Source organism: Talpa occidentalis, unplaced genomic scaffold, assembly GCF_014898055.3.
Source record: "Talpa occidentalis isolate TD23 unplaced genomic scaffold, MPIMG_talOcc4v2.1 talOcc4.4, whole genome shotgun sequence".
NCBI lineage: Eukaryota > Metazoa > Chordata > Mammalia > Eulipotyphla > Talpidae > Talpa > Talpa occidentalis.
The window spans coordinates 104,495,609-104,509,862 of record NW_023604295.1 but is presented as its reverse complement, the minus strand read 5'-3'; the positions used below and the strand labels follow the sequence as shown (position 1 = coordinate 104,509,862).

Here is a 14,254-nt window from a genome sequence, read left to right as displayed (position 1 = left end):
AGGACCACAATTTATAAACATTTCTAGAATAAGAGGGCTAATTCTACTAACTCCAACCCTTATTATCAGAAACACTAAATAATTGTTAAAATAAGATTCATTTTGTGTAAAGCCAGAGGTAAATACTAATAATTTAGGGGATAAGAACTTTTTTATTAATGATAGCATATAATAAATTAATGCTTTATGGAAAGAACAATTTGAATTAGAACAATATGTATCAGTTTAAAGCATATAAAACTGACACAGTTTTATTATTTTGTCAAAGATAGTCAAATAGGAAATATTAGAATCTTGTTGCGGTATACACTACATGAAAGCAAAAGAGTTTGTTAATCGAATCTTTAACTTTTTTTTTTGAACCCAAGTTTTTTTTTTTTTTTTTTTTTTAAGATTGATTTATTTATACAAGAACCGGGGTACAGGCCAGATGTGCATGGGGTGAAAGGATCCACCAGAGACAGAGCTGGGAACAGAACAGGCAGAGAGACGAAATACACTGCTGAGGGGAGCAGCGGGCAAGACAGGAGAGGTGTGCCACGCCATGTAGGTTTCTCCCCAGCTGGCCGGGATCAAACCTGCTCTGCAGAGGCTGTGGACAGCTTCACAGTGCAGCGCTCAACCACCTGCGCCACCGCCACCAGGGAGGCCAGAATGTTTTAACTTTTTGATGAGCTTACAGGAATATTTTGTAGTAATTATGTAATATAGTTACACATCATGGTAACTTTGTTTATATAAATATTATCTAAGTTGCCTCAATGGATACTCGAATGTTTAATGAGTTTAAAAAGATAAAAATGGTATTTATTTTGAAAATGAAGGGGGAAAACATTCATTTATTCAGCAAATATTTACCTAGTAGCCATTGTTTAGTTGGTACTGACTAAGGGCATGGCAAAGTTCCATGTGTTCACTCTATTAGAAGACACAATTAATAAGAAACACAAAATTAGCAAGTTTGTCCTCCTAAGTGCTAAAATGATTCCTCAGTTCTGTCTCCTAGAAATTAATAATTCCCATGTGTTCTTTGATCAGTGTAGATATATAAAGTAAAACTTCATATTTTGGATAGTATATTTCTATAAATAGACAAAAAATGAACAATACTTTTAATAGCCATTTGGCTTTATTTGCCATACTACAGCTTGTGCTCAGTTAATTCCTCTATTTATAATAAATGAACTTTTATCAAGATAGCTATCTTACTGTGATTTAATAATGGACAATATTATCTGAATATAAAATGCTATACTTATTTTAATTACATGCCATCTTATTTGTTAGGGTAGCCTATTAAACTTAACACCCTTTTTAGTCATTCTAAGTTTTTATCATCATCAAAAACAATGCTATGTCTCCCATATACTCACTTAATCAATAATGAAAAGTGAAGCACAACTCTTAATTGGTTAGACAGAATTTCTTCATTTTATAATAATTTTTATCAACACATACTGGGACATATCCATATAGTTAATTAAAACCATTATACATTCATCACACCACAATTTATATTTCAGAAACAAATTGCAAAATGATTTAGTTGACTGTATTTGTGTCATATGCTCAAAACTTATTTTCAGTAAATTCACTGTCTTATTGCTCTCTTTTGTGAGGGCATGTGAATTTTTTGTTTAATAATATTCTCAAAATATTGCTGACATTATATTTTTTTCTTAATAGCTTAATACAGGGTTTGGACTATCTTTTTAGGAGTCTTTTGACATATAATTTAAGATAGGCATTAAGACAAAAGCACTTCTAAAGTGAAAATACACTGAGTTACTGATTCCTTTAGACCGCCTGGCCCACAATTTCTTCAAATTTATATTATTTCTATTACAACATATACCATGGAAAGAGGATAATAACTACATAGTGTCTGATAGGTTATTTTAAAATTAAGTTAGTATATTGAACTTTATGTTCTTATTAAAAAACAAATGGGTGTTTTTCAGAAATTAAAATGGAAGAATATATTAGAAGATATATTACTTTGGACAAAAGATTTAATGTAGCTATAACAAATACATTCAGCAATCTATACTAGAACAATCATCTCAGAAGTTCTAACAATCAGATATCTAATTTGTTCATAAATGATATTCTTAATTTCATTATAATGCCATATTCTATATGATGCTTTTGCATATGTTTTGCTTAATATGTTTTTTTTTTATTTTGGAGTGATGCCACAGATAAAGATTTTTTCTGTATTCATCAGACTAGAAGCATTCTGAATCCTTTGTCACATTTGCAGTCTATTATTCTGTTCTGAGAGGCAACACAGTGAACATAAAATGGTTGTGGCAGTGGGTCTAATTCGACCTGTCAGTCAGAATGATCACTACAGTTTTCAGATCTGGATTAGTTAGATCCTAATATCTCACATTTCTAATATACCACAAACTACTAAGTACTAACAACATCAGTAGCTCCTGGGCCTCCCCGGTGGCGCAGCAGGTTGAGCATAGCGCTGTGAAGCTGTCTGCAGCCTCTGCAACTCGGGTTCTATCCCCGGCCAGGGAGATTCCCATACGGCGCGCAGCAGACCTCGCCTGTCTTGCCCGCTGCTCCCCTCAGCAGTGCTTTCGGTCCATCTGCCTATTCTGCTCCCCTCTGCTCTGTCTCTGGTGAATCCTCTCACCCTCCCGCGCCTCTGGCCTGTACCCCAGTTCTTGTATAAGTAAAATAAATCTTTAAAAAAATAGTAGCTTCTGACTGATTTACTGCTCCCCACTTCTCCTTGGGATACGGGCAATGACACACTGACCACTTACTATGAAAAAATAGCATCGAATCAAATCCTGGACACTAGATATCTATTAAATAAAGAACAACTCCACAGATATGTTTTCAGTAATATAATCCCTGACCCTAAACCTGAACTACCAATTATTTATTAATTTAAGAATCATATATAACAATATTGATAAAAATACAATTTCAGAAATGATGAATACTTTTATGGAAAAATTTAGCTTCAGTTCTCATAACAAAACTTGGTTGCAGAAATGCTTTAATTCTTTATTTTTTTACAATGAGGGAAATGTATAATTTAGGATAATACAGTATTGATTTTTGAAGCATTTATATATATATATATGTATTCATTTTTATTTGTATCTCTCAATCTTTATTTTTCATCTATTTCCTAAAGAACTAATTAGATTCAGAAACTGAATATTTTTTATATCTGACATGGAAATTTAAATAAAATTGCATAAGGATAAATAATAAAAGTTAATGTGAAGTAAAAATTTATTTCTATATCAAAATGATAAAAAGGATTCTTCATAGGTCAAAAAACTTAAATTGATATCATGCCATCAAACTATCACTTAAGCTATTCCTGTTTCTTTACCTTCATGTCTAAGTGAATAGTGAATGTTTTAATATTATGTAATTTATATATATATATTTTAGCTGCATCTTTTTTTCTAACTAATAGACATTTCAGTACAAGAAACAATTAAAATGATAAAATGATGTTTTAAAATAATAAATCAGTAAAGTAATAAATGAGATATAACAATGAAACTTTCCCTTGCGAAGTCTTTCTCTGAAGATTACACACAACAGCCTGTCCCATCTTCTTGCTCTACTTAATTACCTTAAACCAACATAGGTTTACAGATCTTTTTATATGCATGAAACATAACAAAAATTAAGTCTTCAGATGATTATAATTCATAAAATGTCCATCTCGTAGGAAAATTAATTTCATTGAACTTTAGCATTGGAATGATTAAATGTAACTTTAAACTATATGTTTAAACTGCATTTATTTAAAATATAGATTCCATCTAATGTGTCATTTCAATAAAACACTATAAATAATTGTATAACTCAAATAAGGACAGAATAGAACAGAATATAGCAATGATGTTTCCAAGTTGTCATGGCTACTTGCTTGTCAAATAATGTTTCTAAACTATCACCAAGACTGTCAGCGATAGAATAGCATAGCAAAACTCTGAAAGTCACCATTCACCTGAGGAGACCAAGATAAAAATGTCAAAAACCATGGCATATATACAGATCTTGGCTGCAATTTCAAACGTCACTCTTTTGCCAGAACCCAGAAGCTTCCAGAATTAATTAAAAATGAAGTTTTGAGTTGAATGTGATCTCAACAGGAAATTAAATATATCTTTCAATCTCCTTGGAGGACTACCAACAATGTCCCCTTGCATCAGATCTGCTTCCAATTCTTAATTGGGTTTCCAAAAGGAAAAAGACTAACACCCCACAGTATAATAAATTCTGCAGCTATGCACTTGATTATTCTTGTTTGCTTTAGGTTGATGATTTATTTTTGGTCTATTAAATAAAAATATTGAAATAAATTTTAATAATACATGCTATCATAAATATGTCTGAAATAGTAGAGAAATAGAAAGATAAATAATATGAAAATATATGTCAGCAAATATCTATGACTCATTTTCATTTAATTAAAAGTAGAGAAAAATTTCATCCTAATTCACTGTATCCTTGAAAAACTGGACTTTGATATCAATTTGCAATGTTAAAATATATATTTGCATGAATTTAAAAGCAAAATGTTAGTATTTAATAATTACAGAAAATGTGTAGAAAACACAATATCCAGACCAATATTTCCTAAACTCTGTGTTGATAACAATAGTCTTTGAAAAGAGAGTCTTGAGTTAAATAAATTTGGGTAAACTAGATTTGTGCTTGATAAAGTTTTAAAATTTTGAGCAAAATGTAACAATACTAGTTTAGTTTTGTTTATCTCATAACAACATTGGCATGACAAACTTTCATCATAGAAGACTGAAAAGTTAGATTGTTTCCCTAGAAAAATATACTAAGATATCACCATAACAGAATTTTGCATCAAATCTGTCCTTCAGATAGACTTTGCACCACAATAGTGCTTCAGATTTATTTATTTATTGTCATAAAACATAAATAAATTCTACTTATATGCCAATCATAGCAAGTTTTGTGTGACATACTTAATAAGTGGCAGTACTATGCTAATAAAAATATGTATATGTAAATAGTAGGTTTCAGAAAAATATAGTCAGGAACCAATGTCTGAAAATGGCACCAGGCAGGAAGAACAACACAGATTTCTTTGGTAATAGGTTTCCAAATGAAGTTGTTTAAAAGGAAAATCAATATGGCTCTCTGGCCATTAATATGACCAAATTACAGCCATTTCATTTCAAGAGCAATCCCAACCACAGCTGATGTTCCAAAATATTAGAGAGAAAAGGAACCCATCTCTGGAAAAATAAACAAAAATGTTCTATCTTAAAAATCATTTATGAATCACATTTTATTTTCTAGATAATAAAAAAACTGTATATATTTAAGTTATACAACTCTATAAATTTATATATATATTACATTGTAAAACAATCGTCACAATCAAGCTCATTAATTTAACCATTGGGGCCTCCCTGATGGCACAAGGGGTTAAGTCTCAGCACTATGAAGCTATCTACAGCCATTGCAGCATAAATTTGATCCCCAGCCAGGTTTATATCCCACATGGCCCAGTAGACCTCTCCTGTCTTGCCTGCTGCTCCCCTCAGCAGTGTGCTTCAGTAGATCCACCTGTTCTGTTCCCCAACAGTCTCTCACCACCCTGCACCTCTGGCCTCTACCCCAGTTTCATATATGCATAAATAAATAAATATTTTTTAAAGATTTATTTATTCATTTATACAAGAACTTGGGTACAGGCCAGAGGCATGGGAGGGTGAGAGTATTCACCAGAGACAGAGCGGGGAGCAGAACAGGCAGACAGCCTGAAAACACTGCTGAGGGGAGCAGCTGGCGAGACAGAAGAGGTCTGCCATGCTATATGGGTAGCTCCCTGGCCGATGGGGAATCAGAGATGCGAACAGCTTCATAGTGCTGTGCTGAAACTGCTGTGCCACCAGGACGGCCCAATAAATAAATTAAAAAAAAAAAAATTATCCAACATATCACATAGTTCCATCTTTTTTTCCTACATTTTTAATCATGAGTATATAAAGTAGAAAAACAGATGAATAATCACTGTTAAATTTATAAGCATGCATTCTTTTTTGTTATTTTATATATTTTTACATCATTTTTCATTTTTGCACAATATATGCATTTTCATCTTGGTTATAGTCCCCATATGATTCTCACCCCCTCGCTTTGATCCTACTCCCTCCTCCCCCCACCCCCCCAGTAGTGTGTCTCTGGTTTATAGTTTCTTGTTGATTTTGATTTTTACTTTATTATAATTAGTCTTTTTTCTGGCCCCTATTTAGGTTTTCTAAATTCCTGCTATGAGTGAGACCATCTGATATTTTTCTTTTTCTTTCTGGCTTATTTTGTTATGGAAACAACCCAAATGCCCCAAAATAGATGACTGGATCAAGGAGCTATGGTACATATACACAATGGAATATTACTCAGCAATTAAAAAAAGATAAACTCATGTAATTTGCAGCAACATGGATGGAGCTGGAAGGCATCACGCTCAGTGAGATAAGCATGCATTCTTTTTAAAGAGTATGAGACATTATTCAGAAATAGTTCTAAAGGAAACAAGCTCAGAAAAATTATGTAACCTATTTACCTACATATAAGCAAACTTTTGTATGTAAGGTGTGTATGCATGCAAGTGTGTATGTATGTTTACATACACACACTGTGAGAACATATGCATGTATCACGAAGGCACTGATGTCAAAAGCAAAGCAAAATAAGAAGTTATCAGGGACATGAATATCTCAGTTCCTATTTCTATATATCCCTCAGTTATTTCTAATTCCCAGTCATAATGGCAACTGTAGCTTCCTCTGATCATTCTGCATCCATGTCCCTGATTATATTTGAAGCCTCTTTTGTCAGGAAAATTTCCTCTGTACGCTGGCATTACTGGCCAACAGTAAGTGCTATTTGGCAAAAGGTTGTTTGGAATCATGTGAGATCCAGTGAAAAATGTCTACAGAGCTGTATCAAGAGTGTTCCTCTAGCCATAGTACATAAATTCTAAAAATAATAGCTACCGGAATAATTTTTAAAATCGAAATGAGGGGCCTCTCTGGTGGCATATGGGTTAAGTCTCAGCACTATCACACCAGCACTGCTGTGGCCTGAGTTTGTTCCCCTGCCAGGGAGCTAACCCACATATGGCACAACAGACCTCTGCCTCTCCTGTCTTGCCCACCGCTACCATTAGCATTCTATTTCAATAGATCTGCCTGTTCTGCTCCCCACTATCTCTGGTTAATTCTCTCGACCCCCGCACCTTTGACCTATACCCAGTTTTTCTATGCATAAATAAATAAAATAAATCTTTAAAAAAGTCTAAATTAGGAATCCCATAAAATAACAGATATTTAAAATACTTAGTACAATTCTCTTTCATTTTTTTTTTTTTCAAAAATCGTATCAAACAAGTAGACAAAGGCATGGGTAGCCAGCCTCTCCTCAAATATTAGTAATTTCTTTGTATACTTTTGGAAAACACATTATTCCTTTTGGCAGACCACGGAGCTATTTTTGGAAAATACAGAAAATTCAGAAGGTCTCACATTTTAGGAGAATTTCTGGGAATCAGTCCAACAGCCCCCCAGATCATTTCTATTAGGTTGCTAACATTGAAAAGACTTTGCAAGCACAAGAATTGGCAGGAAGGGCCTCCCCAGTGGTGCAGCGGGTTGAGCATAGCACTGTGAAGCTGTCTGCAGCCTCTGCAGCATGGGTTCGATTCCCGGCTGACCAGGGAGATTCCCACATGGTGAAGCAGACCTCTCCTGTATCGCCCGCTGGTCCCCTCAGCAGTGCTTTCAATCCGTCTGCCTGTTCTGCTCCCCACTCTGTCTCTGGTGAATCCTCTCACCCTCCCATGTCTCTGGCCTGTACCTCAGCTATTATATTGTATAAATAAAAACAAATCTTTAAAAAATTAAAAAAAAAAAAGAATTGGAAGGTGGCTTCATTTGGAATTGATTGTGACACATAGGCTGTATCTCCTTTGTGTTTGTTATTGGAGGAAAAATAATTTTCCATGAATAAAAACTCTTTCAAATCTCTCCTACTTCTTTTCCTACTGTTTTTCTTTAAGTTATATTTATTCAGTTAATGTTGATTTACATCACAGTATATGTGTTAGAAGTATACGTTTGTACCTTTACAATTGTATATTATTTTACTACATCCACAATCATACTTTTGAGGATACTTTGAGGATTAAAAAAAAAAATGACGAAGAAAGGAAACCAATGATTCGTCCTAAAGTTTAAATGTGTACAAAGCTTACAAAATTTTCAGCATATAAATAAATAACACTATACAAAAGTATTTGCAAATTCAAATCAAGCCTTCATTTGGGAAAAAAAAATCTATTTGAATGTATCAGTTATTATGTCAATTTTTGCTTGAAAACTAGAAATAGTACTCTGTAAATAAAATACATCTAGTTGTATGTTCTAATAAATGTTAGACATTATATAGCATATTTTCCATTACATAGGTAAATAAATTTTTGGGATTAAGAAAATCAAAACTAGGGCCTCCCCTGGGGGTGCAGCGGTTGAGCGCAGGGCTGTGAAGCTGCCCACAGCTTCTGCAGCGCCGGTTTGATCCCCGGCCACTGGCAAGGGTCCCACATGGTGCACAGACCTCTCCTGCTGTGCCCGCTGCTCCCCTCAGCAGTGTACTTCGTAGGTCTGCCTGTTCTGTTCCCCCCTCTGGCTCTGGTGAATTCTCTCACCCTCTCGCGCTTCTGACTGTATACCCAGTGCTTGTATAAATAAATAAATAAATCTTAAAAAAAGAAAAAGAAAATCACTACTAATTTTTGTAAAGTAGAAACTAAATACACAATATATTAATATATTATACATATAAATGTAGGGAATAAGTTACTCGTATTACTGTGCATATATCTACAAGTATTAAAATCTATTTTGCATGATAGTTAAGTTTCTTGAATGATTTTAAAAATGTATTCAATAAGCTATTAATAAACAACAAAGTAATGTAGTATATTTCTACTAAAGCAGTTTGATTTCTAGTCTGCTACTTTCAGATTTATAAAATAATTTTAACTAAAAATATGACAGAGTCCTGCTGTTTACGTAATATAAGAATAGCACAGAGAATCTAAACAACATTGCATGTTTTAGAAAGCCAAAATGTTTAGGAATGAACATAACAAGCACTAACTTGTACTGAATATTTGATAGAAGCCCCACCCAATGGAGGAAAGAAGGGAAAGAGTCAAGAGTAAGCTCAAGAAGTTATATGAGGTTTCCCTCAACCAAATGTTAGAAAAAACTGTGCAATTATTGTGCCAGCGTAATTTTTAAAGTATGTTCAACATTTACCAGTGACCTCCCATTCTGTGAGCCATATCTTGTATAAGTCGTATATTGTATATAAGCTAGTATTTGTAGAAGACAATATCCGCAGACTTCACATAAAAGTTAACACACTGTTTTAAGCAAAAAAGCAACTTGAAATCATTTTTTTTTGTAGTTTTGTAACAAAGATACTATTCTGTGAGAGGATTCTTTATAATGGTTTTACTTTGTCCATCCAGGCATGAGTAAAGCTCCTTTATCAGGACTAGTTCCTACACATATAAGTGATGTCAATCTACACTCACAAATGTACATAGTAGAAAATTTGGGTAGGTGCATATAACAACTGAGGCATGGTTATTTTCAAAAGAACAATACCTAGTGTGTGAATTACTTATGAGTTTTATTTTTCTAAATTTTTCGACTACTAGGTTTTTTTTTCGTTTTTGTTTCCCCTCAGGTTTTCTTTTTTTAATTATTATTTTATTTTATATAATTTTTACATCACTTTTCATTTTTGCACAATGTATGCTTTATCATTTTGGTTATATTCCCCATACAATTGCACCCCCCTTATTTTGACCCTAATCGTTCCTCTCCCCTTCCCTCCCCCCACCCCATAGTGTGTCTCTGGTTTATAGTCGTTTGTTGATTTTGATTTTTACTTTGTATTAACACTACTAGGTTTTTACATGATATCTTTACTCAGTATTAGAGAAAGTAGTTATACTCATATCATAATATATTTATCACCTTCCATTAAACAATACAATTATTGAAGTAGTTACATAATTTCAAATGCATATGACTTCATATACATCTGTTTCATTCAATAAAATATGCCCTGGTATTCTCCATAGGAACAGCTATAAATTTATCAAGATGTATACTGCCAAATAAATCAGCCAAAATTTATCTGCTTTATCAGGACAGAAGGGTACATTTCAATCTTATTCTTAGTTTTCTTTTTTTTTCAATGCTTTATTGATAAAAGTAATTTAAAATAAATCAAATGTTGAAAATTCCAATATCAGACTAACATGAGATTTCTTCTTTATGTATATTTTTCCTGACCTATGATTATGCGTTCCCCACCCCATCTGTAACTTTCAACTAAAGTAGATGGAAAATTTATTGAGAAGATCCTGAATGCCAATTTTATTCCTAACTCAAAGTTTCTTACAAAATTCAATCAATAAAACTACCTGGCAAGAAAGACTGTCCAGATCATTTCCAGTAATATAACACTAAGATTAGATTCTTTATTTGAATTTTCTATTCTTGCATTGGTTTAGACATTTCATGGTGATCTATTGATCCACGGTAAACATCTTTTATTATAAATTGACCAACCAAATGCAGAGTCTGTCAGTTCTGAACTCTGTGTTAATAGATCACTAACTTTTCATCCTATTTTCCACACATAAGACTCCATAAAACTCACAATGGGGCTGAACTGAAAAAGAAGTCAAGGTGAGATTATGTATTTATAAGTGTGCATTTTTTCTCTATGTGCATGAATTCTGGCTGCATTTGAAGAGAGCAAACTAAATGATTGTTGTTTTCTTTTCCATTTTGTACCATCTATACAGTTCTCACATCATTAGAGTAATGAAAATGTGAGTAAACAATGTATGATGATAATTCATCATATTTCTTTGACTTTTAACAATGTAGTGTACTTTCACTGCTTTTACCTCATGTTACCTTTACTACATTCGTGAGGGAAATCAGACAGTTATTATTACACCCATTATTATTTCACATACATATGAAAAACATATCCATAAAAAGAAATCTAAAAAGTTTTTCCCTCTTGGTAAATCACATAGTAGGAAAGTCTGCTTTTCTATTAATGTAATTGTCTAATTTTGTACCTGAAATTCAAGATAAAACATAGTCTTCTTAAGGGACACCTTCACCTTCTTGACGTGAGTTCATATTTCATTTCCCCCAATTTCTATACTCATCCTTCCTTATAAGGGAGAAGGTATGTGACTAGATTGCTACATTTGAAGTAAGTGTAGCAGCAGTGTATCTATGGTTACACCTGTAGACTTCATCCCACTAGTTCTCTGAACTAAGGCTACAATATCTGGGTGGTAGAAGAAAAGAAGCCTTTTTAATTCATTAATAACTGCATGGAGTTAACATACTTCTGTGGGTAATATTTTTGTTACAATATAATTTTAGATAAAAGTTATCATTTCTCTTTCAAGCAAATTTTATGTAACTTTCATAAACCCAACAATCCTCTAGTAGGCAGATGTATCAAGAAATTAAAAAATAAAAATAAAAAATAAGAATATTCCTGCTTCTTAGAAATGTACAATACTCATTTGAATTCTAGAGATATTCACATATAAACAAATGATAATAAAGTGATTACCTAAATGAAGTAATTAGTTATAATGGAAGCAACTCTGCATTTTATAGTCTCACTGAAATTTTCTGTAACATTATTTCCTATGACAGACAATCAGTAATTCGGCTTCTCAACACATTTGGAAAAGGCTTCGTTACCTTCCTGGAGAAAACATTGTTGTCAAAAGGCCATAGATGGGGTTCTATCCCTACCCTACGACTCTGTGTGGAGACTTAAGAATGTCCAGTTATCTTCAGAGTATCAATTTTCCTCACTGTATTATTGTATTAACAATACCACTCACCAACACACATTACAGAATTTCTACCAAGAACTAGTTAATGAATTTCATGAAAATATTTTGAAAACTGAAAATTGGTAAGAAATAGGATTAATTGACCTGAAGGCAGCATATGGTTAGAGGCATAGACTCTGAAGGCAGAGTAAATGATTTCAAAACTTCTAAGTGTCTAGCTCTTTGACCTTGGATAAGATTTTTACCCTTCCATATATCAGTAAGACAGTAATAACAACAAACTTTAAAATTGTTAGGAAGGTCCAATGTGCAAATATTTAAAAAATATTTAGATTAATGTGTGATCTAAATAATCATAATAGTTGAGTTTGTCAAATAAAATTAAAGTGGAGATTTCAGATGTCAATTTGATCATATTCTTCTTTATAGTTATCTTGGAGAGCAAGTAAATAAAATTAGAAAGATGGAGATCATAATGTAGCATATATAGTTATTGAACTATTATGTCATTGGCTTCAAACCATTACATAGTTGTAAACTAGTGTCACTTCAATAAAACATTGTTTAAGAGTAAACCAAGAAAAAAAATGATAAAATGAAAACACAGAAGAGGGGGCAATTATCACCAATTAGTATAAATATTATTTCCATGGTAATTTTTAACAGTAATATCTACAATTTATCAACCATCTACTAATAACATTTACTATATTTCCCTACATATTTTTTCTTAGTATTACAATAATCATTTTTAGCAGAACTTATTTTCCCATTTTAAAGATGAAGAAACTAATGCCAGCATATGACAGCGATAAGCCATTTATTTGGACTGCTTTGGACAAATCATTATTGTTTGAAAGCTGAATGAACTAAGTAACAACTAGGAGTATGTTTTATGCCATTTGTAGGGTTGGGATGACATTCTGCCGGACTGAGCTATCAGACATTCAGGTGTAGACTTGGAAGTTAATTAATAACCCAAACTGAACTAGTGCTATAAAAAATATGGTAATGACTCTTGGATCACATGCCAGAAAATCTCACTTCAGATATTACTGTCTTCATTATAAAGCAGACAACCTTGTTCAAGAATTCTTTCTATAAAGAATTTCCGAACGACTTATGAAAGCTATATTTATTTCATTTTATTTTTATCATTAAATCTTTTTTTAATGTGTCTCAAAATTCTATGATAGATTTTCAGTCAAGTTGTTTCCATTAAAAAAAGTTCTTAAGGGACTCCCTGGTGGCTCAGGCGGGTGAGAGCAGCACTGTGAAGCTGTCTGCAGCCTCTGCAGCACAGGTTCCATCCAGGCTGGCTGGGGAGATACCCACATGGAGCAGCAGACCCCTCCGGTTTTGCCTGCTGCTCCCCTCAGCAGTGTATTTCATCAGTCTGCCTGTTATGTTCCCTGTTCTGTCTCTGGTGAATCCTCTCGTCCTCCTGCACATCTGGCCTGTGCCCTGGTTCTTGTATAAATAAATGAATCTTTAAAAAAAAAAGTACTTAAAATTGTCTCTCACACACACCATAAAAAATGGTTCACAAAGCATCTTCCTTTCCATCTGAAGGATTTTATGATGTATTGTTATAATTAACCAGTCTTATAATATTAAATTTAAATGGCCAATTGAGACAAACTGTTCTGAGACCCTTTTCCCACCACTTATTAATACTTAGGTAGCAGATATTGGGGATAACATTCATTAAGCCTTCTGAGTTTTCTGGGCCGACTTGGTAACTATGTCAATTACATTTGCCTTCTAGTTCACTGTTTTGATGGCAGTCATGAAGACTGTATTAAAAGAAGAAACATTCAGTGGAGGCAGGACTATAAATACATAGGAATGAACTAAATATACCTCCAATTTGAAAAAAATCAAAGAAAAAAGCAGAAAAGCACCATTTTAGTCTGAAGGATGGATCAAAGAAACTCAAGGAAGAAGAAGATGATAACAAATAACAGGTAGTGTGGAGGAGGCTATTAACATCTCTGAACAGAGAACAAAGACAGACAGGCAGAGAGTTCCAAAAAAAATGTAAACTTTGGGCTTATCCAGTTTCAGAGCTTCTAGATGTTGACTGAGAAACCTGTAGTAAGTGCATCAAAGTTCAAACTCTTCTTCTGCCCAATTTGCAACTTTCTTCATTCCTTTAAAAAAGTTTCTGAGAGCACTCTCCAAAGTGTCCCTGCTTTCAAATCTCCATTAGTTGGAGGAGGTCATCAAAAAGACATGACCACAGGGCCTCCCCTGGTGGCGCAGTGTTTGAGCGTTGGGCTGAGAAGCCGCCTGCAGCCT

The 14,254-nt window shown here is 33.5% G+C and overlaps 1 protein-coding gene across 4 annotated transcripts in view; it reads right to left on the bottom strand.

The window, feature by feature from the left end:
* Positions 1-14,254, bottom strand: part of SGCZ (sarcoglycan zeta) — an 874,970-nt gene that overhangs the window by 571,657 nt on the left and 289,059 nt on the right. The gene's annotated exons all lie outside the window — the stretch shown is intronic.